Genomic DNA, 13,386 nt, shown 5'->3' on the forward strand with positions numbered 1-13,386 from the left:
AAAAGGACTCTCATTCCTTTGGGCAATTGGGTTTATGCCTATCAGCCAGGAGATGAAGTATGGGTTCAAGATTGGAAAAAGGAACCACTTCAGCCAGTTTGGACAGGCCCCCATACGGTCATCCTTGCAACCCCTACTGCTGTTAAAGTTACAGGCGTCACCCCCTGGATTCACCACACCAGAATCAAGGTAGCAGTGGCTCCCCTCGACAAGGACATCTGGAAAGCAGTTCGAGACCCTGAGAACCCACTCAAGGTCCAGATCCAAGTGACAGCCCTCACCCACAAATGACACCGAGCCCTGCTCTAGTCACTGGGAGCTGACTAGTCAATGCACAGCAGAAGCTTGAGAATTCTGCAGCCCTGCTCCAGCCACATCCCGGCAGCTGGTTGGTCGACACATGATGGAAGCTTGAAAATCCAGTCATTGGGATATAAATGGGCTTCCACGGACACCCCGGCTCCTTTCCTTGATCAACATTACTGCCGTGCTCTTTGCTATAGGAATATCTTCAGCCACTCCCCAGGACTGGAATTTGGCTCAGAAGCTGCTATTAGCTGTCTGCTATCTCATCATAGTGGGGAGTATCATCCTTATTAGGTACCTCTTCTAATCACTCCCCAGTCAGACACCCCCCTTTTTTCAACTAGAGACATCAGAGAGTTAGGGTTATGACCACACCCTGCTGAATGGGGACTGGTTACTCTACTGGCCTTGATGCCTTCTGTGGGTCAGACACAAGAGTATCTTGACTACAATCTACCTAAAGGTAGTGGGATTGTTCAGTAGAATCAAATGTTTTGGGTAACAGTGGTTTATATCCTGCTGAGCTGTAGTGTATTAGAAAGTAAAATAGACCCCACATGTATTTCATGCATTCGCATGACTAGATCAGGTCAGGGGGTCGCTTGGACCTTGCTTTACCATACTCACTTCTCTTGCCAAGGAGATGTCGAAACTTGTGTACTTAACAAAACAACCTATTCTATTTGTCAACACTAATGCCAGACATCCGTTTTGACCCCAGTTCCCCTCCCAGTGAAGACTGGTTAGAGGTTCACCACTTAGAAGGAGGGCTCTGGATGAACCAGACACAAATTACGAATTTAGAAAGCCCATGGTTAGAGGTTCGCCACTCAGACGGAGGCTCTGGGTGAGCCTGACACAGATTACGAATTTAGAAAGCCCAGTGATGGTGCACTTTGATGAGAGTGCTGCTCACAAAAACCCCAGTAACCCCAGTACTCTGAATGGTGGAGGCTTGTCATGGGAACAAGAATGCACATTCAATGACAAATACATGTGTAAGCCAGTATCCCATAACACTGGGTGATATGAAGGCCCCTTTCTTCACAGATTGACCTGGGCCTGTGTCAGATGAGCAACCTGGGAAAATATAGAGGTGACCTGGGAGAATAAGGACAAAGTAACACTCCTCCAAAAGGGAACTGTTGATCCCAAATGTAAGCTGGGGACGTGTAACCCAGTCAATTTCACTGTCTTCAACCCTGGGGACTCAAGATGGGAAGAGGGTCACCAGATCAGCATCTATATTAATGGGAGAGGTCCTGACCCAGGAACTGCATTGCTATTCCAGAGCATTTCTGTTCCTCTCTGGATTTCCACACACAGGCTCTTCCATTCTTTTTATGAAGAGACTGAAAGTGGTCCTCTTCCTATTCCAGCCAAAACTAAAAATGTCTTTAGCCCTGGCAGAGACCATAGCCCAGATATTAATGGTTACTTCTTGCTATGTGTGGGGGGGAACTAACATGGGAGACCAATGGCCCTGGGAAGCCAAAGAATTAGATCACTAGAGACCCTTCAACAATTCAGGGGAATTCAAGAAGACCAGGGTCAGAATTTGGCATTTAAAGACTTCTTTAATTGACAAAAACTGTCTGGCATGGTGGGGCCAATTATTCAATGTTCCAGTAGGAAAACTCACTTGTCTTGGCCAAAAATATTATGATATTATAATATTCATACTTCTGGTTGGTGGGGATGCCCAAACTATACAGAGCCTAATCCTCACCCTCTAACAAGCATCCCCCATTTAAAGACCTGATGGAATGACTTGTCCACTGAAGGCCATTGGCCTCGTCCAGAAGGATCATATTGGATTTGTGGGAATAACGCACATACAATTTTGCCAGCCAACAGGTCAGGAGCATGTGTATTGGGGACTATCTGTCCTTCCTTTTTCCTACTCTCCCTAGCCTAAGGTGAATCATTGGGAGTCCCCGTATATAAAGACAGAGGCAGGTCTCTACAGACTGGAGACTGGAAAGATGATGAGTGGTCTCCTGAACGCATAATCCAATACTACAGGCTAGCTACATGGGCAGAAGATGGGTCCTGGGGCTACCAAACCCCAATTTACACGCTTAACAGAATTATCCAGCTCCAGGCAGGGATTGAAATCATTACTAATGAAATGGCTAAGGATCTTAATTTATTGGCAGAACAACAAACCAGGATGTGTAATGCTATTTATCAAAATTGCCTGGCTCTGGATTACTTACTGGCTGCAGAGGGGGGCATCTGTGGAAAGTCCAATCTTAGCAACTGTTGCCTACAGATAGATGATAATGGCAAGGTTATAGAAGAAATAACCAGAAAGATGGCTAACATAGCTCATGTCCCAGTCCAGACTTGGAAGGGATGGAATCCCAGAGAGCTATTTGGGGGATGGTTTTCTTATCTCGGAGAATTCACAACTGTAGTGGAAATAGTCCTACTCCTCCTTGGGACTTGCCTCCTCTTACCTTGCCCCTTGCCATTATTTGTGAGGACAACTTCCAGCCTAGCTGAGGCCATCACAGACTGAAGGGCCACCACACACCTCCTAGCCATGAAAGGTTATCAGCCCCTGAGCCAAGAAGATCAAGAGGTTGATGCCTTATAAGATTTGAGGGACATCAAGAGTGGGGATTGAAGAGGAAATTTTAAAACTTAAACCCAGGTAGAAATAACTTCATGCTGGGTCTGCTTCTGTAAGTCAGCTTGCTCCTTGCAAAGTCGCATAAGTTACATAGTTTGGGGGGAGGGGCAGGAAATGGAAACTTACAACAATGCTAGGAGCTGAAATTTAGCTCGCTCACCCTTGTCAATTACCCAGCCCCTGTAATCCTGCTTAAGCAAGTTTGTATAAAGGTCAGGCATCCCCCCTGCTGTGTCCTAACAGCTGATCCCAGAGCATGTTGGAAACCCCTAGTTTAAACTAGCCTATTAATAGTCAGCACTGCCCACTAAAGTCTGGTGTCATGCATTGCCTATAAAAACTTTGTAACCCCGTTGTTTGGGGCTCAGAGCTGGAAAGTGTTAACTCCTGTGGACCCACCAGCATAATAAACCTGAGTTCTCCAACTCTCTGAGTGTGGTGCTTGGTTTCTCGATGGTCCAAATTCTGCAACACTTGCAGCAGGCACCAGAGAAATGAATTCCAAACACAGTTGACTTATAGAAAGCCAACTGCCATAGGTAAATGGTCCTCACATGCTTTAAAGAAAAAAAAAGAAAAGAAAAGAATAAACATACCCAAACCTCCACCACAAAACAATATGCTCAGAATCTCTTAATTGCTGCATGAACGCCAATCAAAAGGACAGTGGAAAATCAAAACACAACACTCACACTTGCCAACATCACCAGTCTAAGGCAATAAATGTGGGAGAGAATCTGGAGGGAAAAGATTCCCCCTAGGCTGTCAGTGGGAACACACATTGGAAGGACAGTCTCCGAATGCCTGAAAACAACTGTCAAATCAGGCTAAGCCTAGGATCTGACATTCCTGCACATTGGCCTATATCCAGAGAACACCACCAATCAAAAGGCACATGCACCCCAACAAACCTCCAGCACTTTTCCTTCTAGGAGCCAAGACACACAGCCTGCAAAGACCCCAACAAGAGATTAAAGCTTAACAAGACTATTTCTCACTCAAAAACAGACACCGAAGTTAGGGAACTATAACACTAGGAGCGGAGAAGGCAATGGCACCCACTCCAGTGCTCTTGCCTGGAAAATCCCAGGGACGGAGGAGCCTGGTTACAGTCCATGGGGCCGATACATAAGCACAGACTCCACAATCACGTAATTGGAGAAGGCACTGGCACCCACTCCAGGACTCTTGCCTGGAAAATCCCATGGATGGAGGAGCCTGTAGGCTCCTCCGTCCATGGGGCCGCTAAGAGTCGGACACGACTGAGTGACTTTACTTTCACTTTTCACTCTCTTGCACTGGAGAAGAAAATGGCAACCCACTCCAGTGTTCTTGCCTGGAGAATCCCAGGGACGGAACAGCCTGGTGGGCTGCCGTCTATGGGGTCACACAGAGTCGGACACGACTGAGGTGACTTAGCAGCAGCAGCAATACTAGGAGACACTGGGATGTACCTTGAAGGATGATAGGTAAAGTGAAGTCAGTCAGGCAGAGTAAAATCCTGATATATGTGGTCTCATCTATGAGGGCTTCCCTCATAGCTCAGTTGGTAAAGAATCTGCCTGCAGTGCAGGAGACCCCAGTTCGATTCCTGGGTCAGGAAGATCTGCTGGAGAAGGGATAAGCTGCCCACTCCAGTATTCTTGGACTTCCCTGTGGCTCAGCTGGTAAAGAATCTGCCTGTAATGTGGGAGACCTGGGTTCGATTCCTGGGTTGGGAAGATTCCTAGAGAAGGGAAAGGCTACCCACTCCAATATTCTGGCCTGGAGTATATTCCATGGACTGTATAGTCCATGGGGTTGCAAAGAATTGGACATGACTGAGTGACTTTCACTTTTTTTTCACTAGGTCAAATGAGAACAGATGTAAAAATCAACATCCCAGAGACTGTGAGAATCCAAAGTCAAACCATTTCAGAATAAATAAATAAGGTGGAAGGCCTGGAAAATTTAAGGGGGAAGTACCTAAAGCAACAACAAATCTGTACCTGTAATAAACCATCCACATGCATTATCTTCCTCTTTCCTTCCTTTCATCCAAATAGACTCAGAAATCCGTAGCTCTAAGAGATAATCCACAATAATTATCTCCTATCTTCCTGCTTTCTAGTCACGGAAAAGTGTTTCTGAGGTAGAAAATGCACTTGATGCTCACCACTCTGCTCGACCTCCTAAGGCAAAAAGTCCCAAAAAACCTATGAGATACTCCATAGATGACTTAATACCTGAATTACGCGGTTGTTCAGTGACAATAATCATAATATAGCAAATGGGATTCTGTACTGCAGGGAGTATTGGCAAGATATTAAAGAAAAGCAGTGTCGACTGTATTAGGTCCGACCTCCCTGACTTGGGATGCTATCCCATCTCTGGAGGGTGAACAGGCTGGGATCCCACTGTTGAATGGGGGTGAGGTTGACACAGCCTGGCAAGGTGACCTACATTGAACACTTTTTAAAGGTATAGTGAGTGCTTTGTCTGGCTGGGACAAGAGTTTCCCGTGGCATCAAGGGCCTGAGAAATTTCAAGGCAAAATTCAGCTAGCCTCAACCTCTCCTGGTGCTTGGAATCCCAGCACACGCCTCCTTCCTGAGAGTGCAACCTCCAAGCACCTTAGCGCCCTCAGCAGTGACCCTGAAGGGATTAGTCTGGACTGGGTGTTTGTGAGATGTGGCTCAGCTGGTAAAGAATCCGCCTGCAATGTGGGAGACCTTGGTTCGATCCCTGGGTTGGGACGATCCCCTGGAGAAGGGAAAGGCCACCCACTCCAGTGTTCTGGCCTAGAGAATTCCATGGACCATATAGTCCATGGGGTTGCAAAGAGTCGGACACGACTGAGCGACTTTCACTTTCACTTATATGGTGGGTAAAACTAGTGAGACTGAGCCCTCGGCTGTCTCCTCAGGATATTCCACTCTTTTTAAGCTCAGGAAGCCAACTGCCCCTAAGGCTCCAGTTGCCCCCAGGAACCAAAGGTGTGAATGAAGAGTGCTACCACCTTGAGGACATTTTCTGTAACTACAACATGATCACCCTTGCTGCTGCTGCTGCTGCTGCTAAGTCGCTTCAATCGTGTACGACTCTGTGCGATCCCATAGACGGCAGCCCACCAGGCTTCCCCGTCCCTGGGATTCTCCAGGCAAGAACACTGGAGTGGGTTGCCATTTCCTTCTCCAATGTGTGAAAGTGAAAAGCAAAAGGGAAGTTGCTCAGTCGTGTCCGACTCCTAGCGACCCCATGGACTGCAGCCCACCAGACTCCTCCGTCCATGGGATTTTCCAGGCAAGAGTACTGGAGTGGCTTGCCATTGATCACCCTTGCTAACAGGCAATTCACAAGGTCTGGGGTTCCCTTAATGACAGTTGCCCTCAGGAAATGTCCTGCAGCTGATTCCAGAGAAATAAATTCCAAACACAGCCAACTTTCAAGAAGCCAACTGCCAAAGGTAAACTGTCCTCCCACCATTTAAGGGAAAAAAAAGAAGGTATAATCACACCAAACCTGCCCCACCAAACAAGATGCTCGGCATCCCTAATTGCTGCTGGAATGCCAATGAAAAGGAGACTGGGAAATCAAATCCCAACACTCACAATGGCCAGCATCACAAGTCTACAGACAATAAATGCAGGAGAAGGTCCAGAGGAAAAAGAATCCCCCTAGACTGCCAGTGGGAATATACATTGGTAGCAGGCACGAGAATGGACAGTCTGTGAATGCTTGGAAAAAGCCATCAAGTTGGGCTAAGCCTAGGATCTGACATTCCCTCACCTTGGCCTATATCCTGAGAACACCACCAACCAAAAGGCACAGGCACCCCATCATATACCTCCAGTACTACTTCCTTCCAGTAGCCAAGACACATAGTCTGCAAAATCCCCAACGAGAAATTAAAGCTTAAACAAGATGTGGTACATATATCTGGTAGACTATTTTTTACTCATAAAAAACAGACACTGAAATTAGGGAATCATAACACTGGGAGACACAAGTACGGACCCTGAAGGATCATAGGCAAAGGGAAGTCATCAGGCAGAGGAAGATCCTGGTATATGAGGTCTCATCCAGGTCAAATGAGAGCAGATATACCAGTCAACAAACTGACTACCCAAAAGAGACTCTCAGAACTCAAAGCCAAACAAATGGTATCGGGAAAAAAATAAATTAAGTGAAGGGTCTGGATTAGCGCAAAAGTACCTAAAGCAACAACGAATCTGTACCTTTAATAAATAATCCACATGGACTATCCTCCTCCTTCCTTCCTTCCCTCCACAAATACACAGAAATCTGTAGTCCTAAGAAATGATCCTTAGAAATTTTCTCCTCTCATCCTGCTTTCTAGCACAGAAAAGTGTATCTGAGGTAGAAAAGGCATGAGGATCTGATGCTCAACACTCTGCTCCACCTTCAAAGGCAAAAAGTACCCCCGCCAAAACCATAGAGTACCCCACCGATGACTTAATGCCTGGATCAGGCAGCGATCTGGTGACAATTATCACAGTCTGGCAAATGGACTACACTGCTGGGAGTATTGGCAAGATGCTAAACAAAAGGGAGGGAAAGCAGGGCCTACTGTTCTATGTCCAACCTTCCTGACTTAAGATGCTATCCCATCCCTAGAGGCCAACCAGGCTTGAGTCCCACTGTCGAACTGGGGTGGGGTCGAAACAGCCTAGCAGGGTGTCCCTCGTTGAACACTATTTAAAGGCCTACTGTGTGCTACGTCTGGCTGGGACAAGTGTCCGGCGTGGCATCAAGGCCCTGAGGAATTTCAAGTCAAAATTCAGCTAGCCTCAACCTCTTCTGGTGCTGGGGATCCCAGCTCAAGCCTCCTTCCTGAGAGTGCAGCCTCCGAGCACCTAAGCACCCTTAGCGGTGTACCGTCGACCAGGCTGTTAGTAAGATGCTTTATGGGGAAGACGTAGTGAAACTCAAGCCCTTTCCTGCCTATTCAGGCACATTCCACTCTATTTCACAGCCCAGGAAGCCAACTTGTCCTAAGGCTCTGCTTGCCCCCAGGAACCAAAGGTGGGCATGAAAAACTGCTGCTGCCTGTGGACATTTTCTGTAATCACATGGTCACCGTTGCTAACAGGCACCTCAATTCAAGTGGCCTGGGGTTCCATTCATGACAGCTGCCCTCAGAAAATGACCTGTGGCCAGCACGGGAGGAAACGTTCCAAAAAATCAACAATCAGGAAGTCAACAGTCTCCGAATGTCTGAAAAAATCTCTCAAGGGAGGCTAAGGCTAGAAATTGACATTCCCACAGCTGAATTTATATCCCAAAAAAAAAGTATCAGTAAAAGGTACATGAACCCAAACGAGCACTGCAGCACTAGTCTCGATAGCTAAGACAGAGAACCAGCAAAGATTCTGACAGATGAATTGCAAAACAGGTTGTGGTACATATCCATGAAAAACCGACACCAAAATTAAGAAATTATGACACTGGGAGCCACAGGGATGGACTTTAAATAATCATACACTAAGGGAATTCAGTCAGACAGAGGAAGCAATAATATACCATGTCCTTTCTAGGCAATATTTTTAAAAAAGAGAGAGAGAAAGATACAAAAGAATGAATGTACAACTCAACAAGAGACTCAGAATTCAAACAAAAGGATCCATGAAAAAAAATAAAACACAGTGAACAGCTGGGAATAAATTAGGAGTTTGGGATGAACATAGACACAGAAATCTGTATCTGTAGTTTATCATCAATAAGTAGTGTCCGACTCTTGCAACCCCATGGACCCGCCAGGCTTCTCTGTCCATGGGATCCTTCAGGCAAGAATACTGGAGTAGGTTGCCATTTACAAGGATTATCCACTTGGGTCCTTCCTGCTTCCCTGCTTGCCTGCCTTTCTCATATACACAGATACCTGTATCTCTAAGAGATTAAGCACAAGGGTTATCCCCTTCCTTCCTTCCTCACTTCCTTGTATACACAGAAAACTGTATCTGAGATTAGATAATCCGAAAGGGCCTGATGCTCAACACTCTGGCTCCACCTTCTATGGGAAACCGCCCCCCCCCCCAAAAAAAAAAAAAGCCTAGAGATGCCTCATGGATATGTGACACCTGAACTGGGTGGCCACACACCGAGAACAAGAGCAACAGTACTCCAACACAGCACTGGCCTGGCGTGAAAGGAGAGGACAGAAAAGCAGTTCCGACTTGACTCCCTCTGATCTCCCTAACTGGGGCTGCTATCCCATCCCTGGAGCCCGAACAGGCTTGGGGCCCACTGCTGGCCTGGGGTGGGGTCCAGACTGCCTGGCAAGGTGCCCTTCATTGAGCCCTTTTTAAATCTCTGCTGTCTGCTTGGTTCTGCCGGGGACCAGAGTCCAGAGGTAGATCAAGTCCTCGAGGATACTGGAGGCAGTGGTCACCAAGCTTCCATTTTTCCTGGTGCTGGCATCCCCAGCTCAAGCCCCCTTACTCACAATGTAACCTCCTAGGCAGCTTAGCCCCCTCAGCTGGGAGCTGTGGCCCCCCACTAGGATTAATCTGGGGATTAAGGGTGTGAAGCTTTAGAGGGAAGAAGTACTGGGACAGAAGCCTTTCATGTTTGCCCAGGCACATTCCACTCTATTTCACAGTCCAGGAAGCCAGCTTTTCCTCAGGCTCTGTTTGCTGCAGGAACCAAGGGCAGGTGTGGAGAAGTACTGCTCTTTGTGGACACTTCCTGTGACTGCAGCGTGACACTGGTGCTTCCTGGCACATCTAACTCCCAAGGCCTGGGGCACAGCTGTGCAGCTGCCCTCAGCAAATGTCCTGTGGCAGAGATTGTCGAAATAAATTCCAAACATGCCTGACTGTCTAAAAGTCACTTGCCACTGGTGTCAGGGGACTTCCACTTTAAGGGATCCAATATGTTCTTCTTTTGTGTGCTGTTTCTCAAGGACACTCTATTCCTTATCAGTTCCTGGAAAACAAGAGCCAGCAGAGCTGCATGCAGTTCTCAGGACTGAGATCATGAGAAGGGGCACCTGCTTGGATTCCCTTCAGTGACCCTTCAGTGACCCTTCAGTGACTCCCTTCACTGACCTTACTTAAATTTAATCTATTCAGTTATGCCCCTCTTACTCAAGATATTGAATGCTTTCTGGCCCTTTGAAGATTGTTATTTGCTTGGCGTTGTTTTTGCTCCATTTTTTTTTTTTTACTGCCTAAAGCTGTCTTGTATGAAGATATATAAACATGCATTTCTGCAAATAAACCACCCTTGTTTCACTTGAGACTTGGGTCCCCTGTGTCCCTCTTCTCATCAACTCTAGTCCCCAGGTCCTGGTCTACAAAGACCATGACACACTGGTAAATTTTTCTCACACTCTTTAAAAAGAAATTAAGTAAAATACCACACAGCCTCATGGGACATGATGCTCAGCATTCCTAATTGCTGCAGGAATGCCGAACAAAATGACAACGAGAAATCAAATCCCACCATTCAAAATGGACATCCTCACAAGTTCACAAACAATAAAGGCAGGAAAGAGCCTGGAGGAAAGGGAACACACGCACACTGTCAGTGGGAATGTACATTGGCAACAGCCTCTATAAGGGACAGAATCTGCAGGAGAGAAAAAAAAAACTATCAAGAGCTAAACTAAAATCTGAACTCCTATTTTCATAAAGGAAATATAGAAAATAAAATTTCCACATACGGAAATACACACCCATATTTCACATAGAAAATACAAAAATCTGATTTTCTTGAATGGAAATATACACCCATATTTTCATATAGGAAACATAGAAATTTTGATTTTCATATATGGAAATAGTTCAGTCAATCAGTCATGTCTGACTCTTTGTGACCCCATGGACTGCAGCTCCCCAGTTGTCCCTGGCCATCACCATCTCCCAGAGCTTGTTCAAACTCACGTCCATTGAGTCAGTGATGCCATCCAACCATCTCATCCTCTATCATCCCCTTCTCCTCCCGCCTTCAATCTTTCCCAGCATCAGGGTCTTTTCCAATGAGTCAGCTCTTCCTATCAGGTGCCCAAAGTATTGGAATTTCAGCTCCAGCATCAGTCCTTCCAATGAATATTTCAGGACTGATTTCCTTTAGAGTTGGTTGGATCTCCTTGCAGTCCAAGGGACTCTCAAGAGTCTTCTCCAACACCACAGTTCAAAAGCATCAATTCTTTGGCACTCAGCTTTCTTTATAGTTCAACACTCACATCTACACATGACCATTGGAAAAACCATAGCCTTGACTAGACGGACCTTTGTTGGCAAAGTAATGTGTCTTCTTTTTAATATGCTGTCTAGGTTGGTCATAAACTTTTCTTCCAAGGAGTAAGTGTCTTTTTATTTCATGGCTACAGTCACCATCTGCAGTGATTTTGGAGCCCCCAAAAATAAAGTCGGCCACTGTTTCCACTGTTTCTCCATCTATTTGCCATAAAGTGATGGGACCGGATGCCATGATCTTCATTTTCTGAATGTTGAGCTTTAAGCCAACTTTTTCACTCTCCACTTTCACTTTCATCAAGAGGCTTTTTAGTTCCTCTTCACTTTCTGCCGTAAGGGTGGTGTCACCTGCATATCTGAGGTTATTTATATTTCTCCCAGCAATCTTGATTCCAGCTTGTGCTTCATCCAGCCCAGCGTTTCTCATGATGTACTCTGCATAGAAGTTAAATAAGCAGGGTGACAATATACAGCCTTGACGTACTCCTTTTCCTATTTGGAACCAATCTGTTGTTGCATATCCAGTTCTAACTGTTGCTTCCTGACCTGCATACAGATTTCTCAAGAGGCAGGTCAGGTGGTCTGGTATTCCCATCTCTTGAATTTTCCACAGTTTATTGTGATCCATACAGTCAAAGGCTTTGGCATAGTCAATAAAGCAGAAATAGATGTTTTTCTAGAACTCTCTTGCTTTTTACATGAGCCAGCTGATGTTGGCAATTTGATCTCTGGTTCCTCTGCCTTTTCTAAAACCAGCTTGAACATCTGGAAGTTCATGATTTAGGTATTGTTGAAGCCTGGCTTGGAGAATTTTGAGCATTACTTTGCTAGCATGTGAGATGAGTGCAATTGTGTAGTAGTTTGAGCTTTCTTTGGCATTGCCTTTCTTTGGGATTGGAATGAAAACTGACCTTTTCCAGTCCTGTGGCCACTGCTGAGTTTTCCCAATTTGCTGGCATATTGAGTGCAGCACTTTCACAGCTTCCTCTTTCAGGATTTGAAATAGCTCAACTGGAATTCCATCATCTCCACTTAGCTTTGTTCATAGTGATGCTTCCTAAGGCCCACTTGACTTCACATCCAGGATGTCTGGCTTTAGGTGAGTGATCACACCATCATGATTATCTAGGTCATGAAGATCTTTTTTTGTACAGTTCTTCCATATATTCTTGCCACCTCTTCTTAATATCTTCTGCTTCTGTTAGGTCCATACAATTTCTGTCCTTTATTGTGCCTATCTTTGCATGAAATGTTCCCTTGGTATCTCTAATTTTCTTGCAGAGATCTATAATCTTTTCCATTCTATCATTTTCCTCTATTTCTTTGCATTGACCACTGAGGAAGGCTTTCTTATCTCTCCTTGCTATTCTTTGGAACTCTGCATTTAAATGGGTATATCTTTCCTTTTCTCTTTTGCCTTTTGCTTCTCTTCTTTTCACAGCGATTTGTAAGGCCTCCTCATACAACCATTTTGCCTTTTTGCATTTCTTTTTCTTGGGGATGGTCTTGATCCCTGCCTCCTGTACAAAGTCACAAACCTCCATCCACAGTTCTTCAGGCACTTAGTCTATCAGATCTAATCCCTAGAATTTATTTGTCACTTCCACTGTATAATTGTAAGGGATTTGATTTAGGTCATACCTGAACGGTCTAGTGGTTTTCCCTACTTTCTTCAATTTAAGTTTGAATTTTGCAATAAGGAGTTCATGATCTGAGCCACAGTCAGCTCCTGATCTTTCCCATTCTATTCAGCCCAATCTCTCTCACCCAATACAAAATCCCACTGTACTGGTTCCTTTACAAGTGTTGACACAGCCCACCCCAAAATAAAATCTTCTTTACTGTGCTTTGTTGAGGAAAATTCAATTAAGAATTAAGAAGAAAAGAGGGAATTTTTATTGGAGTCATACTAAAGATTATAAACTGGGAAGCAGATTCTCAGAAGCTCTGAGCCTGTTCTGCCTGTTAGAAATTGAGGGCATAGTCATATACATTTTTGAGACAAAGGATCATGCCTCAAAATGATACACTGATATTTTACAGAAAGTTCACCAAAGATACCTAGCCAGGTAAACTCAAACATAGCAAGCAGCAACTCATCATCGCCCCCTACAGAGCCAGAAAAGAACACTATTCTTTTAAATAGAATAAATTTAATTTAATAAAATTAAATTAATTAATAATTTATTAAATAATTAATAATTTATAATTACTTTTATATATTAATTTATATTTATATTA

Source organism: Bison bison, unplaced genomic scaffold (genome assembly GCF_000754665.1).
Source record: "Bison bison bison isolate TAMUID 2011002044 unplaced genomic scaffold, Bison_UMD1.0 scf7180017864374, whole genome shotgun sequence".
Lineage (NCBI taxonomy): Eukaryota > Metazoa > Chordata > Mammalia > Artiodactyla > Bovidae > Bison > Bison bison.